This window comes from Diorhabda sublineata, chromosome 3 (assembly GCF_026230105.1).
Source record: "Diorhabda sublineata isolate icDioSubl1.1 chromosome 3, icDioSubl1.1, whole genome shotgun sequence".
Lineage (NCBI taxonomy): Eukaryota > Metazoa > Arthropoda > Insecta > Coleoptera > Chrysomelidae > Diorhabda > Diorhabda sublineata.
The window spans coordinates 21,705,363-21,731,180 of NC_079476.1; the positions used below are offsets into that span (position 1 = coordinate 21,705,363).

The 25,818-nt window shown below is 30.8% G+C and overlaps 1 protein-coding gene across 3 annotated transcripts in view; it reads right to left on the reverse strand.

The window, feature by feature from the left end:
• Positions 1–25,607, reverse strand: part of LOC130441054 (rap guanine nucleotide exchange factor 2) — a 191,572-nt gene extending 165,965 nt beyond the window's left edge. For 2 of the 3 annotated variants that reach the window (XM_056774544.1, XM_056774543.1), the window contains exon 1: positions 25,422–25,587. The gene's annotated coding sequence lies outside the window, so the exon portion shown is untranslated. Of the gene's footprint in view, positions 1–25,421 lie in introns of all 3 variants that reach the window. The other variant, XM_056774542.1, reaches the window with a different exon arrangement.
• Positions 25,608–25,818: the final 211 nt, after the last annotated feature.

Here is a 25,818-nt window from a genome sequence, read left to right on the forward strand (position 1 = left end):
TTCAAAGTAGATATGTCAAATAACAAAAAATTTCTTTTGCAGAATGTTTTGCAATGTTACATGTTTCAATGTTTCAATTTTCAGTTCCATTAAACTCATCCAGGAAAAATAAATCATTTTTTCTTTACTGTCATTTAATATTTAAAAATATGAAATACGCCATTATACAAATACTGTAGATTCGAAACCTTTATTTCAATCTGTTTTTTAGTTTGGAAAATGGAGTTCGCCGTATCGATGGAAAGAATATTAAATTTTTGAGTTGTGAAACCCATGAACCTTTTGTTTTTTTCTTTTATTTTTAAGTCAATTTTCCATTCTTGTGATAGCTATCGAGACGGAGAGCGATACAACAATGTGTTCAAAGAAACCAAACTTTGTTTAATACATTAGGATACAATGTAATATTTTTAGCATCACGATAAAGAAATGGTCATTAATAGCGAAAATAACAGTTTTGATTGATAAGTTTATGATCTAAAGAAACCCCAATCTATCTTTTACCGATAGAGATTTGTGATAATTTTTCCTAATGGTAAACTCGAGGTCTTCACTAAAATTCACCTCTATGGGACGTTATTTTTGACCATTTTTGGGTCCAATTGGACCAGGCTAGAAAAATCCGTCGAGATTTGTATCTCTACCAAATATTCTCTCGTTTTTTCCATAAAAATATTCAGAGCAGTTTTCTATATACTCCACCCCGCTCTTGTTATGATGTTGATCTATTTAGATTCTTAAATAGTGAATTTGGAATACAGAAGAAGCGATAAGTTCTTTGCAATTTATCACGACTTTCTGTTGGAAAGAATTGTGACAATTGCTTGAAGCGATGACCAAGTAACTTAATTTGATAAGAATTAATTAAAATAGTTATTAAGCTAGAAAGATAGAAGAGACACAATACAGGAATGTTCAAGTTAATTTACATGATATTTCCGTTAATATTATGACATATCCAAATTCGATCTAATAATCGGCTTTAGAAATACTATTAATATCATAACTCAATTGAAGAGTCATTGAACTAAAAGATAGTCGTAAAGTCGATTAAACGATGGCAGAAGCCTTTCGATGTGTTCTTGCAAGTCTTCGGTTTGTGACTAGTAGGGAAGTCGTGGATTAATGATATATAGGATGGAGACAGGTGGATGAATAATCATTTTATTGACTCTTGCACTAATAGTACAGGAATATTATTTAAAATTGTTGATTACACACATATTAAATGTTCTAAATGTTAATATAAAAAATCAATATTAATACCAAGATAAAATTATCATACTCATATTAACGATATAAACCAAAACGTTGAATTTCAAAACCAAGACCAAATATTTTGGTTAGTACTCCCTTCATCAGTTGAGGGCGCTATTATAGTTGTGAGTTGTTTCTCTAGCACATGTGTGCAAAATACAACATAACCCAATTGAAAAATTTCTTGTGGTTTATATGTGGTGAATTATTTGTTTGTTTTGAAGTTGAAGTAATACTTTTGTTTACGTTCCATGCCAAATGTCAAACGTAATCTACCTTATAGACGCTAAGCACATTCTAATTCTCCTCATCCCCTAAGCCGCTAATGAAATTGGCGTTCTTCCAAAATAGCTCGTCATATATTAGAAAAACCGCTACCTATTATTGGGTTGACGACAAAGTAATTTCGGTAGTATAAATTAAAACACTTTTTTAACAAAGAATAGTTTTTAAGCAATTATATACTTTTCATCTTGCTCAATTACCTTTTGCCATTTTTCTTTCAGCTTCATGATCCCGCGCTCTTAAAATTTCTGGTTCTTATCAGCAAAAAACTGAACCAGGTGCGATTCAAGATCAACGTCATTTGTGAACGTTTGACTATTCAAAGAATTCTACTAAATAAATGGTAATAAGATGGTGCCATATCAGGGCTGTATTGGAAATGTGGCGTCACTTCACAGCCAAGCTCCAATAGTTTCCCACGAGTTGCCAAAGATATGTAAGGCTTGCAATGTCATGGTCGAACACTAAAGTTCGATTTGACAATTCTGGCCATTTTTGTTTGATTGCTTCATCCAGATTCATTAATTGTTGACATTAAACAGAATTGACCGTTTGGTTGCTTGGAAGCAGCTCAATAAACTCAATGGATAACGTTCGTCTAGTCTCACGGAACTAAATGGTCATCATGCTTAATTGGTTAAGTAATTAGTCAATTATTTACAAAACTTATGGAAAACGAAGGATTGGATGAAAGGAGGCAGTCAATTTGTTAGAAAGTTTTCAATCTATACGATTTTGTTGATCTTAATACGACTAAAATGCTGTACCAAAAGAACTTTTTGTGGAAATAATACTTTTGAAATTCAGATATATTTCCAAAAGCCAGACAATACCTATAGAAACAACTGGACAAAACTCTTTAGGGCATACAAAAGAAGAATGAGATTTTCTTATACAAAATAATATTCATATTTTAGTTTGACTGATAATTATGAAAGTAAAGAGTGAAGTAAAAAAGCAAATTTTTGTGGAAACTCATTATTTAGTATCGAAATTTATTCGAAATAGTGAACTTGATGAAACCACAAGTAGCATTGTCTTGGACCTTAACCTTTAGTATATTAAAGAACTCAATCTAAATCCAGCCCAAGCGCAAATCTATTCGTCTATATAAAACTACAACAAAAGCAAGCATTTTTTCTTTTGGTTTTTTCTCTTGAAGCTATAAAACAAATAATTGTATTGAAAATCCACAATTACTAAGCCCATGTATATCCTAAGACAACATCAAACCAAGAAGTCCGCAGACCTCAAAACAACATCGAACAGCAACCTTGTCAATTGGGACATAAGCTGCAACAAAATTTCTAGGTAACAAAATTTGAGCGACGAAAAAACAAAAGATTTTCTTAATACAGTTTGCGATTTCAGAATTTATTTGCATTTTGTGTAGAAAATTACTTCAAAAACAAATCTTTACCAGTAGAACTCAGGTGTTATCTTTTCAAAAAAGGTTGATACGTACATTCGTGAGGTTTTGGAATGAAGAAAATTATTAAGGAAATTGTATGTCTGCGATTTTTTTAAACAGGAAATGTTAAAACTTTAAAAACCTGTCAATAAATCAAAGACTATTTCTTTTCTATTGTTTGACATTCCACATACTAATCTATTTCTGAAGCAGAAAGAAATAAAATTTTGTAATTACCGAACTCTTGATATCCTGCCAACAAACATTTAACTTGTTTGCAGCAATAAAATTTAAACATTATCATTATAAGAATCCTAAACTATGAACTCGTTAACCATAATCTAAGTTTATATTTGAAATCAAAGAATTTCATTGAAAAGTTGTACTTTCAAATTATTGCACATTTCTGGTTATACGAGAGATATTTGACGAAAGATTATTTCTTTATTGAAAAGGTTAATTTAATATAAAAAATATCCAGAAATCCAAACCATCCAAATAATAATAATTATTATTTTCATATAATGCTATGAGATGGAAACTTTTATTACTTTTTCTTTCAAATAAACAATTTTGATAGAGGCTCAAGCTTGTTTCAATGACGAGGTAAAAGTTGTTGGAACACGCTTTGATTTTCAGTACGATTGAGGTACTGCTAATGCTAAATATCATGGCAATAGCTCTAAATTCTCTCTGAAGTCCAACACTGGGGATAAAATTGGCCGTCAATACCGCGATTAAGAAAATTTTTGATTACCAGAAAAGAGTGATTATTACCAGTTATACTTCGGATGACCTATAGATTATAATATAAATTAAAGTATAATATACCATAACATTTTACCATAACCTACCAGCGTGCAAATGTAAGCCTATTATGTATAAAGTAACTTTTTAAAAATTTAGACAACTCAAAAATGTGATTGTGAGATAAACAAGTATGAGAACAGTTGTAAATAATCTTATGGTCCACAATTATTGCTTGATTTTTTTTGGTAAAATTTGTTTACCATAAAAATTCAAATAGTATAATATTTACGGAATTTTTCGTCGGTTTCTTCAGCTGGTTCATGAAACGACCTAATATGAATATTGAAACTTGTCAGATGACAACAGGAATATGCCGGAAATTAGCAATAAAATTGCTATAGTTATTTCTGAACTGTATGCTGTCGAAAACTTCAGATTTTCACTCATTTCCTATCATTATTCTTTCTAGAACAATCTGATAATGTCATAGTATGATATTTATCGAATTTATGGAGTAGTATATCATTTTTATTCAACATACTAACCAATGTTTTGGCTATTTCTACCTTTCGTAAAATTGGAACAACTGAATAAATATGACTAATAATTACTTCTACGATTTCACTACTTCATTCCCCCGTAGGTGTTATTATTCAAGTTTGTTTGATTTATAAATAGGATGTAAAACTTTCATTACCATCTTACCATCTTGCTCTAATATAATACCGCGATAGAGATCAATAAATTTATAGTCGTGTTTCTTTATAAAGGTATTCCCACTTGCAATATGGTGAACATTAAAAACTTTCTTTCATTTACAAGTATCATTTATTACTTCGATAGAGTATATTAATCATCATCAAGATTATTATTGTTGAAAAGGATTGAAATAATAGTGAAAAAGTATATGAGAATCAACAGTGATTGAAACCGAATAACAAGAAAGAAGTGAAGGGGAGCCACAGGACTGGATCAAATGGAGAAATTTAGTTAAGACGGACGTGCATTCTTCAAAGTGACACGCAATTTTTGAGATCTATAAGGGTCGGTTTGTATTTTATTACATGATGGAAAAACTGAATGATCATTACTTTTTTATTTTTTTAAGATACTTAAAAATTTCTGTACAAGAATAAATTTTTCCTGGTCATTGAGTATCGACTTCCCTTATCTAGCGAGTATAGAAACTTTTACACGTGGAATCTCAGAACTTAGAACGATCTCTACTAAAATTTCTTTTCTAACAGTTTGTTGTCATAACGTGATCATTCTCCAGTACTTTTTCAAGTATTATTAATTTGTAAAGTTTTAATCTTATGCTCATTAAATTAGATATTTGCCTAGTAGAAATATAACGATTTTTCCGATCAAATAATTGTACATTAATTTTTATAACTTCCCTAAGGGCAGTTTATCGATGAGTAACTTGTTTTTTTTCAAATCCTTTTCCCTAATAGGAGTCTCTCTATTCTCTCACAGAACTTTATATAGAACTTATAGAAAAGCATATAGATTGGATAAAAGGTTTTATTTTTTAACTTGAGTGAATTTTTTACAAATAATGTTCTTCGTCTTTTTGCTTTACTGAATTCCTCTAACAAGGATTTGTATTTAATTTTTGCTGTTAAATTTACTTCAATTGAGAGTATTACTAAACCAGATAATCGCTACTGTTTTATATTGTTTTTTAAATGGTTTTTAAGAATTTTTAACTTAGAAAAACTTCTTTCTGTGGAAACTGTACTTACAGGCATGGTCAACATAATTCTAATAGCAATATAAATATTAGGATAAATATCTTGCAGTTCATTTGTAATTATTTATTGAATCATTTAACTGGGGTATTTTATGGAGTTTGGTAGATTAGCCACTAAAAGTTGTAGTTCTTCGTAAAACTCATAAGATTCTTTGTGTTTGCTTTCTTCATCTTGAAGAACTAGACCTAAATCATTACAGTGCTTCAAAAGCTGTATATTATGCAAAGATTTTAAATTATTTATGTCGTACATAATAATTGTTTAGTGAATCTTGTGTTAATGTCTTGTATCGCCGTCAACCATTCTGAATCTACTTTCAGCAGAATTAATAGTCTCATCTACGATTATAGCTTCATAATTAAAGATTTTTTTTGTGAGACCTTTTCTCTTTAATAGTCATTGAAATGTCACAACTCCTATTTTCTAAGAATCGTAAGCTTTTTCAGTATACTCATTACAGCATGTTTCTCGAAATTTGTGGATCCAGTTACAAAAATTGTACAAATTTTTGCTTGGCAACCGCAGAGAGTATCTATAACATAAGATTGATTTTGCAAATTATTCATTCAATCGATAATATCATCAAATAATATAAATGAAGCATGAAGAATGATGAATATAATGAATACAATGAAGAAAATAAATATAAAACTGAAGCAAATCGACATTTCTTGTACTAACTTCCATCTATTGCTGGATTTGGAAAAACGGACATATATTTTTTGAAGGCAAACACTTTAGTAATGGATGGTGTGATGGGCTGCATCTAATAAAATAATATTCCAAATTATGACAACCACAAGGAGGGAAGAATGCTTTTGGATTGATTTAATTGGTTAATTTAATTTAAAAATGAACGGAGATTCTAAGTTCGATGGCATCGCATTTAAATAAACCTACGAGGCCGTGATTATTATAGTTTTTGCTGATTAAATGGTTTGTAATTTAGCAAAACCATATTGAACGAATTTAATCAAAACTATTCCTACTCTTATATTATTTGTTATTAAACATTCTTTTGATATTATAAATAAATTTGCTATCTATTCCGGGTTAAATATGCATTACGTGAATTTACGAGACTGTTAATCTTCCGTTTAATTGGAATGTTATAACCGTAACAATTTTTGTGTTAACTTCCTTACACAAAACAACTATACATACCAGACACGCACGTCTATAATCCGACCTAAGTTCCTAGAATAAATTAGTCATTACAAACTATAAACTGATATTTACAAATTTGTTTTTTATTATAGAAAGCAGTGAAACAAATATACGATGTTAAAACAAAAATTTGGACCCCCAGAATCTAATAAATCAAGAGATTCTTAAGAATGTAAAAGACTAGACAAATATTATTGGAAGGGTGAGGAAATTCCATATAAAGTTCCTACAGTCCGCTGGAATAAACCTAATGTGCTTCCTTTCTAATACTAGTGATATACTATTTTTTTTTATGTTAATCCAGTAAAAAATATTTTATTGAACTATATTCAGTATAAAAACTAGTGTCAAAAAACTAATAATTTCTAGTCATTTTATTTTCAACTATTGAGAGTATTTAGTTTTTTTCTAATATGGACTAAACGAGTCAGTGTCCTGAAAACATTTCCGTTCTAATATTTCTTCGCAAACCGAACTACAAGTCTTCGTGTAATATAAAGCTGACCAATTTCAGTCGTTAATTATGCAAGACGATTGATATAGCTGTGCAGTGAACGTTGCCTTTTTCTCTATTAACTCGAATGATGTTTTTAAAAGAATAAATAAATTATTATAGGCCAATGTTTTGGTGTTAACAAATGCATTGTCATTTAAAAATACAAAACAACAATTTGAAATGTTTTATTGATGTAATCTATTAGCATCATCTGCTGATTCCGATGTGATGATTCAAAATGCAGCTTAATATAAGGAGACAACTGGAATTGAAAAGTTTTCCATGAAAACTTTATTAAAAAATTAAATCAAAAGTGCATTCTCAGCTATTCAGACGAATAATTTATTATCTAATCAGAGTATGACCTAAATATCCTTCGGAAGTCAATAAATTTGGGTTTGGTTCATGGTATTTTATTATCTTTTATTTACACTTACTCCCTTATCTATACAACATAGAAAGAAGATTTCCAGGATTATATTACATTACGGTTGTGTGCTCAATTTAAAAAAAAATGAACTTGGAAAAACAATGTTTCCTGAAAATTCCCATTTTATTTTACTTCTTGAAAAGTGCGAGCATCTTAATATTTGGAATTAAAAGTAATAAACACGTCATAGATGAATATATTGATGATGAAATGTTCTTTTTATTTTTACAATTACAATTAATTATTCATACTTACACACTTAATTATCAACTAACACTTAACACACTGAACCATTCACTAACACTTTTCACTATATCGAAGACATCAAATTGTTCCTGGTACTGAAGTCTTATTTTATATTTACTATCATCACATTATAGAATCTTCAATTTCCTGGAAATCTTTAATTTGCCATAAACAAATAAAAAGGCTTTGTTAGAAATTGTTTTTATAAAAACAGTCATAAAATGATGTAAACTGGTTACTAAAAAGGTGAAGTAAATAGTACATAAAAATAAAATGTACCCGCCATACTTTAACTAATTACATCTTGGAACAGGACCGGCTTCACGGTCTATATCGGTGGACTTCCTCTTAATAATAAGATTGAAAATAATATAGAACATATTTTTCAATAAAAAAACATCAAAGTCTTAATAGAAAAATTAATGCATATCCAAATAAACCAAAGAGGGTATGAAATCCAAACAAAATATGAATAATTCAATTTGAGAAAAATAAACTACAGACAAGCTGCTCCTGTCTTTCTTATAGATTATTTTTGATTATTCTCTTTTAAGATACACTCTGTGAAACCAGCAGTTGCTTATTATCTGTTATGTTAAAGACACGCCGCTAATATTCTTCATTTTTTTTCTCTCAACTTGACTTCCTTTGAAAATACGCAAATTGCCTGAATTAAGTGGATTCCTTTGTGTGACGCGGTATAAAAAGCTTGCATTTAGAAGCAGGGATCTAAATCTCATTATATAAAACACATTGATACATTGTTGTCGGGTCTATGGATAAATAGAGAGTCCTGATTGTTTTGTATTTGATCTAGATTCAATTTACTTTTAATAATAATTGAATTCACGCATTAGTGAATTTATAATTTCGAACGTTGTTTTTTGTTCGTCTGGGTGTATATTTTGCCAAGAATATTTTATAGTCGAATCTTGGCAACATTGTATATTACTCAATATAATGTTTTTATATCAAATATCCAGAATCAGCAATCTCGTCATGGTACTGAAGTAAATTATATTAATAGTATACAAATACACCATAGGAACAGAGATTTTTTTTGTCATAAAAATAACAATTCATATAGAAAGAAAAATTCCTCAATTATCTTTACGCCCATCAAACAAAGACCTTAAATATGATTAGAAAAACCTCTTTCAAAAAAACAACAATCGCATTTGCACTAAACTCAATGCACATATTTCTAGATCTTCCTGTATTGGATAAAATGAGTCATGGAAAGCAGTCAACCCCGATATTTAGCAGTATTCATTTGATTTTAAGAAAATGCTGGAACACGTGATAGATTTTTTTCTAATGGGGACACATTTTTATGATACTTACATCAATTGTCAATGTCAATGGTCAATGCCAGTTTCGAGGTGCATTCCATTAGTATTTTGTTGTGTCAGATTAAATTTTAAAGGAAGCGCCAAATAATATTTACGCCCTCGACAACTTCTCACACTTTTGTACAACTAGACTCATCCATAACTGCTACATTCATACCATACCATTTATCTACACCAGCGCCATTTTGGAAAGTTTTTGAACTGTTATTTATCGTATACAGCCGGACACTTTTTCAACTTTCCTCCCATATGAAATACTCTTCCTCAAAGTTCATGAGCCACTAGATTCATCGGAATTAAGCTTTTACTTCAACTCGTCATTTCCACAAAAACTTTTTCATAGAATTACTATGTAAAAAGGAAATTTTGTCAAACATCGTAAAATTTGATACGAGGTGACAGCAAGTCAGCATGATATTGACTAGTTATTTTTTGTCTCCAATAATCTATACGTTTAAAATTCCAAAATATTGTGACTATCAGCTGATCGACCGGAAAAACTTCCTTAGAAGCACGTTCCTCCTGGGTTTGAAGATATCCAAACATTCCATTTATTTTTCAATGCGAGTGGTCTTTTGATTTCCATAAGTAAGCGCTGCTTTCATCACTTTCTTCCATCGTACCAAAAATACTACTGAGAATATACAAATTAGTTGACCGTGTTTATAAAGAGTGTGAGATAAATAATGAGCAACGCTGGAAGTCTCCAATTGGTATGACTTTTGAGTGTTCGGTTACAGTGTTTCGAATGCGCTCCAGATTTACAAAATGACTTTGTTCAAAAACATGTTTCAATTTCAAGAATACTAATAAGAACTCAATTAAGGATTCAATAAGAAGTCAATAAGAATTGTCTCCAGAACATCTACGCACACATTTCTCTTATTATTTTTAGAGATAATTTTGACACAAATGTTCGCACGTTCAAATCTTCTATAAATTGATCTATTGATTTTTGGTGAAAGATTTTCAATTATACTGATTATCACTATTGTTGAACGATAATCTACTCTCATAAGAGCTTTAATTAGTTTATCGTTTTCGTCAGTTTTCCGAAGTCTTCCACAGGTTCACATCTTTCAGATTCTCCCAGTAATTATTTGTACCCGCGGTAGACTTTTGCTCTTAATGAACAATTTTCCTCATAGGCTTGTTTAAATTCTTCATAAATCCTACTCGTGGGTTCACCAAGTTTAACACTTGAATACACAAAATTGCTTTAAATTCCGAAGCTCAATTTTTGGAATATACAACAAAAACCTTGACATAACTATCAAAAATAATGTCTTTGATATTCCGAGGATGAATTAAACGGGTGTAGCTCAGGCCAATGAGCCTAACGTCGCCATTTTCATTATATTTCACACATAATTCGTATATTCAACTACTTTTGGAACATCCTCTATGGATGTAAATAATTTTGGTCGTCGCGGTAATTAATTGCAATAAATACTGGCAACTCACACTGTATGTAGTTATTAGTCGATTTCATTTTCGTATGAAAAGTTTCATTATACGTTTTACAATCTGTTCGACTATGAAAAAAAGATTTCCTATTTTAAATACAAAGGTTTCACGTTCAGAACAAGGTTAAGCACCTATACAAGGTAGTAATGCTTATAGCTATTGACATTCAAGTGTTATTTTGCTTACAAACTATTTTTTGGAGTGTTTCGAGTTTTCACTTAGATGGTGCTTTCATTATTTGGAGTATCCTCAACTGATTTATTGCATGTGAAATTAAATTTACCATTTTAATATACGATAACTTCATAATACCATAAACCCAGCATTTTATGAATTATTATTTTATAAATTGTAATAAATTTACGATGGAGCTATAATTTTGGTCATTCATTATTTCTTGAAAATTCAATTATTTCGACTATGATTAATTATAAAGAGTTGTTGGAATAAGCTTATTATTGTTCATCCTGCAACTTAAAAAAAGCTGAAACACATACTACCTCAGCTGAAAGTTTATTCAACTTTTTTTTAAATGGAAATGATTGTCGTGTGTAGGATAATTGGAAAGTTCACGAAAATCTAATTTTACCAAAGTTTTTTTAATGCAAAATATCCGAAAAATCACATTTCACAAGATTCTATTAGTAAGATGAATTAGTAGTGGCCTTGTCCAGAAGTGACATATATTTTAGACGAAGATAAAATGTTGGATATTTCCTTATCTCTGTAAAAAAACTCACGTTGTCAGTGGGAAGTTTTTGCAAATAGAATTCCACCCATATAAGGCATATTAAATCCAAGAGCTTTTGGAAGATGACTATATACTATAGGAGATTCCACGCTGGATATTTAAAGCGTATAAAGAGCGGCCTCATAACTGAACTTCAATTAGTAATTTATTTTGGTGTTATGTTGTCCTACATGTATTATTTTCATAATATATCTCGATAAAATGTTTGTCGGACACTGAATTGGACAAAAAAATTTCTCAAAATAGGCTAACTAATAATCAAGATCTAAAAAACAGAATTAGAGTGGAATCAAGTAACAAAGCGACTGAAGCTGTTCGAAATTCCAAGCTTTTCAGAGAAGTGTATGAGATATTTTCAAACATCTGTTAATTCATCTGTCGATATCAATAGTGAAGGAAATATTTGTAATTTTTTTGATTAATAAGATTTTTTTCCATTTTCCTATTAAAGAAAAATTAGAGCATAGTTAGTTTCCATTTTTTTCGCACTTTTCAATAACCTTATTCAACAGCATGCTCAGCATTTCAAAAAATTGGGTAAGTTCGCAATCGATCAGTTGAAGTCAAAAATCTATTACAAGAAATGACAACTGTGTATGTCCACAAACTAGTTATTTATCCACGAGGGTGGCATCAAGATTATGGTGAATTTTTCAAATAAAAACATAAATAAAAGAAAAGTTCAAACCTGTTAATTGCATTTAATGCTTATAGCTGACTTTTCACCACATGTCGATATCTAATGATTCAATATAGGTACCTAGCTAAAGATAAGGAACAAAGAATCAATCTAATCAATAAAATTCATAATCACAAAATAATAAATGAAGTAAACAAAAATTGATTTTATTTACATTCCAGTGCGATAAAATTCTTCGTTATCTATTATATCGATACTGAAACGTTATTACTTCCCTAGTAACAGGTAGAAATGTATCAGGTATATCAGTTGTTTAATTTACAAATATTCTAATAGTTTAGAACATATAATGTGAGATGATAATCGTGCCCATTTTCGCTGTTTTGACTACATAAAAATAAGATGTATGCTATGTTTGTATGAATGTTATTCCCTCCGAAACTAAAACCTGGGTTCAGGTAGATCACCTATCACAGTTTCCGAACGTCGCGTTCGATTTCCTGTGGAAATTTCAAATTTAAAACATAATCTACAAGAACTTTTAGTTTTTATTACTGTTTTTGTGAGTTAATTCTTCTATGATATCTATTTAGTTTTATAATAGATTCTAGATATTTTTCCAAGAGGATGCGGGATACAAGTAAAGGATTTTCCCAGGAGAGCTATTGGATATTTACGACTCCCGTAGCCTATCCACTAAACCGCCATCTTCTGTCATTTCAGCCCAAACAGTAACTATTGTGCTTGGCGGGTCTGTCCGTGTATGTTGTTACGTTACTATAAAGTCGTTATATCAGGCAACAGTCTACATTTTTTTGTGTAGGTAGCAACCGATTACCATTCTACCTTGTGGAGCATCACCTGGACGATATTTTCAGTGTTTATGATGCCGACAGTCTTCTCTACTTCCTCTCTCAAGCCCCTCCAGTGGTTACACACGAAGAACGTGTGTTCGTCGTTATCTGAGTCGTGTTCGCAATACCTACACTTAGGTGTTTGTACATTCTTCATTTTGTGGTGTTACCGACTTCCGACTCCGAATGCACCTAATTTTCATTATGTCCATTGTTCTTGTCACATCTGTATTGTTCTAGTGCGTTCGATGGTTGCTGCTTAATGTCGTGATATATCTGAGCTGCTTCTGTATGTATCCTTTTATCCTTTTACGCTCGAAAGCCAGGAGGTTCACAATGATTATAACCACCACCACTATGACAGCCTGAGCAGAGAAAGTCTCAGTGCATCTTGTTTCTGTAAAATCGTTATCGCTTTCAAGTATTTCTTTATTCTCAGGGCATCTGACCAGACCTCCGCTTGAAGAATTGAGTGAGTTGTCGCCATCAGCAGCCATTAAGCGGCTCAAATATGCTGTCCTCTCGGTCGCCTTTTCAGCTGTCGTCTGTATATGGGGCCAGAAAGACATAATCGTATCCAAGGTCACTCCGTGTTAGTAACATCAGCTACTTCTGCAGATTTTTCGGTAATAACAACTATCACATCATCGGCGTAAGCAACGAGAAGCACAGCAAGAGGCAAAGAGTAAATTAAGGCATTTTAGCCTGTCATTTTTGCTTCATGAATAGCAGATTTCTGGAGAGCATGATTTTTAATTTGATTCGTACAAAATTCTTTACGGCTGATGCTAGGAGCAACCTATCGTAATGAATGTGCTTTTTTTAAGTGAGTCGATGTTCGCGAGACCTCCTCCAATAACAAAATTTCCTGACGATTCATTATTCTTCTTTGGCATACTCACAAATGAAGCTGTATCAAGATCAAATAAAATTAAATGTTCATATGTTATATACATTTTTGCTATAATCATCCCTATTTGAGAAATTATTTGAAGTTTCAAATTTAAAAAACATTTACCACGAATTATTTATTGTCATAGGTAATGCAATAACAACTGTTAAACAAGGTTCATGACCTTTTTGTGGTACAGGTATTCAACGTTAAATAAAGAGTGAAAACACAAATATAAGTGGTGCGTTAATTGTGTTCAAAAATTTAGATGTAACTGGACTTTTTTACTGTATTGAGTAGAATTTGAAATTATTTAGAAAACGTAAACATTGAATAATCCTATAATTCGATATTATGCATAGGTAATTTCAGAGATTTAATCACAATAATGTCCAAGTATAATTCCAGCTAAAAAATAAATTAACCCCCATGTGTTTTTTATAAATTGCATTATAATTTACTACACACTCTTTTGCCCTTTATGTACTCGTGCTGTCGAGACAGGTGTCAGATGTCGCTGAATATGCCAGCTGCCATCAACTTCTAAGCTTAATGTTTTACGCCCCAGACATTGGAAATAGCAAGAGCAATACTTAAGCATGTCAAAACTTATTTTTTCTCTGAAAAGATACCAGAAATATTGAAAGAATACATTTACATGGCATCGGCTACGATTTAACAACAAGAATATAACTTATAATAATAATAATCAACTTACAGTAATTGTCATATTGCACGCAGATGAGTTCTTCATTTGCGTAAGTTAGAACCTACATTACCACTCATAATAATACTAATAATAATATAGGGTATTATTAATTTCTGTGAAGGATTACCATTTTGTATAACAGAATGTTTCATTCTCTATGAAACAAATATTTTAAAAATAACAAAATTGTGAATTTTATGCTAATTTCCAACATAAATAAGTGAAGCAATGAAATTTAACTTAAATTTTATACTTGTGATTCATTTACCAATTAATTTTTTCTATTGATATTGTAAAATCTAATTTAAATTTGACATTTTTCGCAAAATTCTTTATTGAAAACGTAAACTTCATTAGAAACAGTCTAATAACTTGATTCTTGGTGCAAACAGTGCGCAATTACTTTTTTCGTAAACGACTTCATGCTACTTGAACCCATACGTTACGAGGGTCGAGCTGGAAATTTATATTCGGGATAAGATCTTGATTTACAAACGGAATTTGATGAATTTTGTGTTAAAATGGAAGAAGAAGAATATATATATCGATATATACGCCGTTCAGTTCTTAATTTGTTTCGTAGACCATTTTTTATCATTTAATCCTTCGCCTATGAGTCTGAACTTTCTCTCATTTCTTCTTGATTAACAAACTTTATTGACACATTTTCATAGAAAATATTAAGGATGTAAGGACACAGCGAATATCAAATGACGAAATCGAGAAGTCTTAATGGATTGAATCGGCAACAGCACGCATAATGGGTGCCATTTATTAACCGATAAATTCATGTTGAAAAATAATCTTTTTTGCAAAATAATCTTGTAGTGTACCCATAAGTTCTCAGGATGACCCCCGTACTTTATAAATATATCTGCAAAGTATGAAATACGTAAAATGCATAACAGTACTGAGTGCAATTTGTAGAAATTAGTTCAGTTGACAGAAAGGAACGAGTTTCAAGTGATATACTCTTGTGATCTGAGAACAAAAAAAGAGAGAGTTCCATTATCATTGCAGTTTTTTATTCTTTGAATTAAAGCTCAACAATTAAATTCATCGTCGAGTGAGGTCTTGAAAGTATATTAATAGTCTATCTATATCAAGTATTTAATCACTCAAAAAATACTTCACAAGTACTTGTGAAGTACTGTGAATATTTCTGAATATGTTGTAAGTCAAGTACGTAGTGCGGTCCTTGAGTTCTTAGCCCAACATAAAAAGAAAAGCCGTAAATAAAAAAAGCTTGGATTATTTTTCAATATATTCTCCCTTTATTCTCAATTCTCAAATAATTGCGGTTAATAAATATTATAAATTCGTTTTACGAGATCAAAATATCAACAGTTGTTTCCATCTGAATCAAAGAAGGTAAGCTAGGCGACTCGTTAAAAATCTGAAGCCCGATGATGCCTATAACAAAAAGAAGTTCGCAGAGATATTGCAGTCAATATTAATGGATTTGTCTTATATATTTATATAATATACAGCATCAAAAAGAATCTACAGAAATGCAAAATGATGAGTCAGTTAAAACTTATTGTTCAATGTTCAAGAAAATGTTTCCATCTTCATATTCAGCTGAAATGCTGGTGAAAAAAAAGGAATCCCCTAGATCTAACATAACGCAGAAACTTCTGACTGTAGCTAACCAAAATGGAACCTAACATAAAGCTCTATGCGCACTAAATAAAATAAAAAGGGATTGGGTCGGGCATTACATCAAAAAGGTTGAGAAATACTGCTCTAAATATAGGTTCTCTGTGGTTCTGTAGAAATTGATGAATTTGATTTTCAAAGAGGCGATCCTTGTATAAAATTTCACTGAATTTTACAGTATTTATAAATTAATATGTACGTGACGTACATTGCAAATACCTTCTTAAATTACTACATTTATAAACATAAAGAGCGAATTAGTTAAGTCCAAGGTTGAGGTCAACGACAATTAAATAAGAAAATGACTAAATTATGAATTATATGTCGATGTTATTATAAACGTAATGGCGAATTTACCTCAGTGATTCGGTAATAAGACTACTATTTTTCAAAATCATGCGAATCATAATTGATGTTCATTGGCGTACTTTGAGAATGGGAATTATTTGAAACTAAACTTGTTCTTACTTTTTATAATTACTTTACTTATTTATTGTAAAATTTATGATTTAGAATAACTACTCGCTAGAGTACTAATAATAGAGGTTGCTATTTAAATTCTTCACTTGGCAACACTGAGTAATTCAGACTGTCATTGTCACTTCCGGCATAAATTGTATAATGTTCAACATAACCTCAACTACAACGTATTGTTTGGGAAAGTGTTTAAACATTTAAGAAGTTCCATAGAAAATATTTGTTGAAAGGCTGCATCTGTTTAAATTTACAAAAAACTTGGAATAATCTGAAACTGGAACCTTTTACATATATGAAGTTATATTAAATCGTAAATCCGAATATGCAATTTAAATCAATTCCGGTATACCGGAAAGGTGTAGAAAATTGAAAATATTTTAATTGAAAGAAGCTCCTGGTAAACTTTCAATGTATTATACCCTGTTCTATTCCACGCCACTGTTAACAAAATGAAATAAGTTACCTCACAGGTAAACAGGTTTCAGAAGAGATATTAAAAAAGTTCGAGAAATATAAACTTTCGTTCACGAAAGTCTTCTCACGCTATATAAGCTCTTGTTATAAAAAATGAAACGAACTAAAGAATAGGGAAAGAAAAGAACAGGTGGTAGAAAACTTTAATGTAATTAAAAATAACATCTTTCGTTAGTCTCTAAATATCTGTATATAATGTTGAAATCTCGAAACTGTAAAAAACATTTTAACGTTGTGTAATGTTAAAAGGGTTATGATCCGGATAAATATAGGATTCTACAAACAAAAGAATGGCTGTAGATGCACGAAAGCGTAGTTCATTTGTCTGTGGCGCCGGTAGCTGATTCATATTACGTAATTTCGAATATATTTCACATTCATAAGTAGTAATTATCACTAAATCTTAGACAGCGAATAAAAAATTATACAAAAACATCTGGCAATAATGCAAATAACTATAATTCAAATCTGCGAGTCATTTAGATAATATTGAACAAGAGCAATTTCTTTCAAAAAAACAATGTACATAGTGCATAAAAAGAAGACATAGTATTAAATTTTCCTACACTAATTTGTTAATTTATATTTTTACAGCATCAAAATATCATTTACAACATACTATATAGTCAAACAGTCGATTAAGCTATCGGTAATTTTGGGTAGCTACGGCTTCGTTCGTGTTGGCAACTCCAAGTTCCTGGTGATCTGGCTGTACCCACAGTTATGGTTGTATCGAGTGAGGTTATGTCCATGCCGTGTGTGTTCAATTAATACGTTCACGTTTAAGCTCTTTTTTTGGCTTTTGGTATGGTTTATTCAAGTCAAAAACATATCATTCTCATGCAGATTAGGAAAGCGATTACTTTTTCATGCAAGTGAACGATAAATCGGCTTTGTAACGTGTGTGTCTCAGTTGGAAAGGAAGGTAATGTTGTGTGTCATTTCACAATGGATTGAAAGCAAATGAAATCTCAACTAAATGCCTGACAATCAACTGGTCAGGAACCAAACTGTCATCCCGCGTTTTCAAGGTTATTGCCAAATATTGGAAACCCTACATGGACGGAAAGTTGCTTTTATATAAGTTGCTAATACAATATTTGGTAAATTCAAAAACAAAGTTGACCTATTACCAGTAAAAACGAATTAATCCATTTTCCAACTAGTGGGCCCTATAATAACTGATATGTCTTCTTTATTTTTGTTATTGTGATCTCTGCTAGTTGTGGTCCAGCTCGAGTTTGGATTCCTTGCATAATATATCAGCTCCTTCAGCTGGATGTCGAGGAGGATCCTCAGTTTATCGAATCTTCTCCTGGCGGTCTAGTCCACGATCTCTTGAATCTTCCTCCAGCCCAAGAAAATTGAATTATGGAATGTTCCACTTATATTTACGGATCAGTAACAGTGAGTGAAAACAACTTACGGTAGAAATGCACATGGATCGTAATACTAATACAATATAAAAATGAAATTTGTTAATATACAGTTGTTAATTATTCTTAATATTCAATTAATGAGTTTATCTAATTAAATTTAGACTGAAAATATTGTCTTAAATGTTCATTTGTTGTTGATACATATTCTCTAAAAGTCTAGTTCACTCTTGTTGCAGAGACAGCTTGAGGATCGAATTTAGGTTTGTTTTAAGTCTATTCTGCGAACTTGCGAAAGTTGAGAAATATTACGGTTTCCACAATAGCTTGTTTGTCATATATTTATTGTTTTAAGAAAAATTGTTGATGCAAATAACTTTACAAACATTGAAAGTTTATGCTCGTTTTATATTGGATCCAAAAATAAAAGTACACGTAATTATATCAACAGAAAACTAGTTTTTGTTATATCAAGTTTCACAACTATTCAATCTGGATTTTATCATAAAAACTGACGTGATGCCAAGAAAAGAAACTGTCGCTATATCTAGATATTTTGTTATATTTTGATAATATATTATGAAATGTATGTATTTTTGCCAAAAAGGAAACCTTCAATTTGCACGTAACTTGTACCATTGTTTCGGAAATACAAAACTGATTAATCAATTATTAACTAACAAATATACGGAAGTAGTATTTTAAATTGGCTGAGTTCAATGAAACTGTTCGTAGATTTGAAGCTATTGCATAGTTTGAAAAAGCTTTTTTACGTGATTCTATCAAGTAAGAAGGTGGATACTTAAGTTTTGAGATAGGATAAGACAAAACATGTGATTTTACCTAACCAACCGGTACTTCAGGCAGAGAAAAAAGTTTACATCGAAATTTATTTTCTTAGAGAACAAGAAGAAATCATTGGGTGCCAAACTAGGACTGTACGGCGGATGGCTCATCAAGTCAATACTTTGACTCTTCAAAAACTTTTTTGTTGGAACTGATCCCACCACAGATTAGAATGATTCGTCTTCTGCGATTAGTTTCCCTAATTTTTTCGAATATTTCTGACCAACAAATGCTACTGGACACTTCAGAATTCACCGTTTTACTTTGCTTTAACGGAATGGATGTCTAGTTATTCCAATCTTTTGCTTCAAAGTGCTTCGTGCGCAAATACGTTGCATCAATTTGCATTTCCTTTACCTGGTAGCCATTTTCCAGAGCCCCCATTTTGTAAAAAGAAAGTTTCATTTAACAATAAGTAAACTTTTGCAAATTTCAGTCTACAACCGTGTTACGTGTTCTTTAAGTGGGAAGCTCCTAGTCCATGAGAAATTTGAATTTCAACGAAACTGCTCCTACAGGTCGAAATTAGAAAAATCTGTAGACGATTGGAATTTTGCACAAATCCAGGATTTCATGGTTGCTCTATAGTATAAATATGGAGAAAAGTCTAGATATGCCAAACTATATGCATGTGATTTTTTTTCACTCTTAATCCAGTTTGAAGATTTAAATAGCGATTAATATAAGATATTCAAAAAAACAACAAAAGTTATTTTCTATTTATAAAACTTGAAGGAATATTTATAAGTCTACAACAACCACATACCTAATAGTCACGATTGCTCTAACACAGTTAAAACAAATTGAACGGAATACCTACAATTCCTGATCTGAAATCACCGATATTTATTAACCGAATTCAACACCGTAATCTATAGAGAAATGTTATTTTTAGTACGCTTGAAATACAAAAATGAGTCTACAAGTTATTATTATAGCGTTGGGATGAAAGCTTTCTAATGCGGTAACGAAACCAGTGAATGGCATCTGAAGAAATAAAAACAAAACGAATTTTGATGCGGTACTTACACCATCACCATTTAAAAATATAGAAAATAATACAACGTTCAAAATTACTTCACTTCTAGTAATTGAAGTGAAGTTTGTCCAATTATTAAGCCTTGATAACTGATTACCAACAAAAAAACCGTTTAGTATCAAAATGAATTTGACTTAACTGAGAAATTGCCACAAATAAATTTTAGTATACGAGGGTTGTTTCAAAAATTTCCGACCTCAACCTTGTGAATAACATTTGCGCATACGTTGACAGATTTTCTCTGAAATTTCAGCCAGTTTGGATGTTTAGTTTGAAAATGGAAAAAGTTAGTATCGATATGTCAGTAAGTATTTGTTTTGAACGGAAACACGCCAACCATTAAAAAAGGAGTTAGACACTTTGTACGGAGACTCTGCTCTATCATTTACGACCTTTTTACGAATTTTGGGTAACTGATAACAATGAAAAGGTTCACTAAACTAAACGGTGCTAGACGACAATCGGATTAAGTTTCGTCCACATACCTCTAAGGAGATTGGTCTTATGCAACTAATACGCCCGAAAGTATCAACGGGACATCACATACTTTGCTCCAATTCTCGCTCTTTCAGTTCTGAGCTACGTAATCAATAATTCCCTTGATTCCATAACTTCTAAAAACAACCTCACACTAATAAATGGTAATAAACTATTTGTTTATAGATTTAAAAATTTACAAAACGTTGGACGTTTTTATAAATTAATTTGTTAACTTGTTGTTATTGAGTAGTTTGAACCCATATATTAGGCTTACTTTATCCACTAAATTGATTGTGCGGTGCGTTGAAACAAGTGAAATAAACAACCAGTGTTAAAAATGGCGATGGTTAGATGATCTGAGGATGTATCCTGTAAATTTGTAAATACGGAATACTGGCAGTAATGAATATATAAAAAAAGATGCCAGGACAAAAACTGGAAGAAAATTCGACAGGATAGAACTAGAAATAGAGATGATTGAAGACAAGGTGAAAATCTTTTGAAGTAGAAGAGGCTGCAAAATCTGGTGTTTCAGGTCATTTCGAATATTCAATTTCGAATATCTTTCTATTTAACATGTCCTGGTATATTTATTGATTCAATTGGAGTTAATTAATCTCACTTATCTCTAATCTACAACATTATTGGGATATTTTCAAAATACTGATTAAACAATGTTATCACGATGCTAATTTCATTGGAAGACTTTTTTAATAAAGATAAATGAGGTTATATGGACATACTCGTAAAATCACAACTAGCAACGGTATTTTATATTCAGCAAAAGTGTTTTTGGACAACCTGTATTAAACGTTGATAAATATACATAATATATGTAAAAAACGTAGTGAATATTAATGAATGAGTATTTATAATATTCATTAAATTTCAACAAGGTATTATATTTAAAGGTCAAATTTATAATACATTTATTTTAGAAGGTATACATATATTTTAAATATTCAATATAAACTCGGGAAAAGGTAACAGGTAGATTATATATCTTACTAAAGATACTTTGCAGGTGAACCAACAAAAGTTTTATCTTTTACATCACAACCATTCCGGGTTATTCAAGCGTAGAAACACAATATTTTGTTTGATGTTTATATTGTGCCGAATATAACCCTTTTGAAATTATTATTCAAGGATACAAGTAATTATTTATGTATAATAAAGAAGCGAAATTATTTTACAACTGTAAATACAAATCAAAAATGAAATTTCTTGTAATGATATGGATGAATATGAAAAAATATAGAAGTTTCCATATTTAAACAAGGTGAGTACTTTATTCTGTATTTCTGGTACCTGGTGCTACTACCATGACCAACTAAGGATTTGTAATGCTTCTGAATACCTTCACACACAATATGCTAACGATTTTGCTCATTAAACGACAAAACATTCCATAAATTAAGCACTATAAATTGAACACTATACCTTAATAATTCTTAATAACATAAGATACGCTGATGACACTGTCTTAATATAGAAGACCTTCAAATAATTACAGAAAAGGTAAGAAGAGTCAGTGAGCAGTAAGGGCTACACATGAATTTAAATAAAACTAAATACATGCCTTTCTCAAAAATGCAAGATCAGAATGCACAGTTACAGATTGAAAATGATTTGATGATTAATTCGTAAAATTACAGCACTGAAGAGATAAAAGTAAGAATTGAAATTGCTCGCATATTATAAAATGAAAAACTTCTTTCAATGTGAAACCTTGAATAACGAATTGAAAAAGAGAATGATAAAATGTTATATATACTTGATTCTTCTGTACGGAATGGACAAAGCTGGTTTAAACAAAGCAATAATAAAAAAACTGGAAGCCTTTGAAATGTGGATATTGAGAAGAATACTACGAATATCATGGACAGATAGAATCACAAATAAAGAAGCTTTACGCATAATGGCAACACAATGAGAATTATTGACTACCATAGAAGCCCGCAAATTACAGTGCTTCGGTCATATAATGAGGGGACAACCATGGCAATCACCGAAGTGTGAGAAACCTTTTGCAGTCCACTATTTTTCCGTTTCAAGAGTGTATGGTGGATCCTGGTTTCATCTACAATTATTATGCGAAGTATCCGACTCATTTTGCTATAATAGCGTCAATAAGGCTCGGGAAATGATAATTCGAATGCGCTCAAATGACAAGTCGAAGGTCGAAGTGGTCGAAAATTGAGATTTGAGAAAATCAAAAGAAAAAAACAAATACATTAAGATTGAAACGTCAATAATTTTAAGTGTTAAATGGGAGTTTGTTTAAATGACACCCACAACACTTTCCTTTTATGTCACTCAGAAAAAAAAATAACGGATAAAACGAGTTTCAATTGCTATTGCCTGGTCAATTTTTGCTGTTAATAAATGTAGATGATTTCAAATTTAATCCGAATGCGTGTTGCGTGTTTTGTATGGTGAATTAACGGAACAGGTTTATACGTTAGTCTTGAAAGGCCAGCAGGTGCGTATAATAACATGCACATCTATTCAAAATACTCTTATTGTATGATGAAAATCATTATTATTAAACTAATAAAACCAATAGTAGTTGGATAAAGAAAAAATATTAACTCGGTTGTGTCAGACTTTTACCTAAAGAATGTATCGGATATTTGTTTTAGCGCTAAAACTGATTCGGAATGGCGGTGGGACATGGGGAGGGTATCATTTTTGAGGAGATTTAGTCACAATGGAGAAGTACCGGTCACTTGGCATATATCAAATCAAACAATTGTCATCAACTTATCTTCTGAAAAGGTTATTTTACATTTAAATAACTCCAGATAGCCTTCCAGAAGCCAGGACCTTAGACCTCTTGATTTTTTATGAGGATACATCAATCAATTTAACCCAACTAGAACAGAACATCAGGTAGGAAATGTGAAATGTGAAATCGTGTTATCATCAATATTATACCGATTTGCTAACACTTTTGATATTAAACTTGAGTCATTGGAACGATCATATTTTCAATGGTTTGAAAAAATTGGAAACTCGCAAAATCAATATTTTTTGCTTCTACGTTTTACTTTTTTGATATTCTTATATGTTTCTTGATAAATAGTTTTGATTTTATATCTCTTATTATAGGAAAATAATTTCACCAACAGATAAAAATTCACGTTTCAACTTGTTTCGGTCTTTATCAAAGAAGACTTGGAATTGACAACTTTCAAAATTATTTTTAATCCATAATAGATCACCTCCCACATGAATATTTAATATAATATATGATAAAGACATAATAAAAATCCGTTTTAACCTTAAGAAATAATTTTTCTTCAGTTGTTACATTTCAAAAATATGTAGCAGATATTAAATTATTAGTAATTGCATCAAAACTTCTAAAATAAAATTTTATTCAAATTATTTAGGTCTTTTTTACTACCGACAGCTTTCTTGTTCCTATGTATGTGAACAGATTCTAAAAATTCTCGTTTCCTTATATTTGATTCAGTTTCTAAAATTGTTCAATTTTTATAATTGAATGTAGGTTTTTTTGATATCTCTTGGTTAATTAATGCAGTTTAATTTTTTTTGCTCGTATTGATGATCTTTTAATCTATTTTCCAAATACTCAGATGTCTGGCCTATGTAAACGGCGTCACAATAATATATAAATCTTTTGTTTTTGGGTGTTTTAGATTTTAGTTTAGAGAATATATTTGGATAATGAATTATGTCCTTTATGACTAATATCATATTTTTTATGGAAATCATTTTGATACAACTAGGAATAATTTAAATTATGGCTGTAGGTACATATTTTCGTCACATAACAAATAAGGAAAAATTATATTCTATGGATAGAATTGATTATTATTTTGATATTCATGTTTTAGGTAATCTATTGATTAATATAATTATGTAAATTGGTACAGACCGAATTCGCTCGAAACGTCAATTTTTAATAATTTTCTATAGAGAGCTATCAAGATGATTTTTCAGGAAAAAAATGAATATGTCATTAGTTAGCTTTCACACTCACCCTATATAAGATCAAATAATGCTCAGGAGTAAACTTTTCAAGGATTACAAATATGATTAAAGGGGGTAAATTAATTTTTGTGAATAATTTCAAAAGGCAGCACATCGCGGATATTCAATTCAAAAAATGAAAAGTATATTAATCAATTCCCAACCTCAAATGCTATAGCACCATAATTTTATTCAATAGGAAACAAAATTTGTATTTAGTAATGTTTATGTATACAAAATATAAAAATAAGCACAAAGTTAAAGCCTAAGCCCATCCATAGTACATTGTGAGTAGAATATTGTTTATAAGTTTTATCACATATTTCTTAACAATTACCGGAAGTTTAAGATCACAAAATTTGGTATCTATCACCAAACGCTATGTTGTAATATTTAAAATGAACTGAAAATTATATAATAACTCATTTTTTTAGGAAAAAATACAGATAGACAATTCTGGTTAAATAAATGACCAGTGTCAGTAACCAATAACTAAGTTTACATAATAGAAATTTGTAATAATTCAGAATCATTAGTTGCACCTTACACAACCAAAACAAAAAATTATATTGAATCAATTAACTTTAAATTAATGAATACCTACATTAGAATCGTGTTTGATGGCAATAAATCCTTTTTGGACACTTTTAAACACCAAAATATTCAAAAACAAACCGCCAAAATCGGATGACAACACATACGCCGTTACACGCCAAACTAACAGGTAACCGTCAACTCTTACTACTTCCTTACAAACGCACCGCGTTCGAATCAGCGTTCAAGGTAAACTGAAGCACTGAACGGCTGAAAATTCAGAACCGAGTCAGTTTACGGTGAGCGTGCTCCAGACACTAGCGCAACTATTAAATTTTCTTTAATCCAACGAAAAAAATTAGAAATGTCAAAAAATCTGGTGACAGCTAATTTCTAATAATTACAACGTACAAAACTACAAATTAGTTGTAATGTATGAAAAAAAGTTAAGATTAAATGGTAACTCT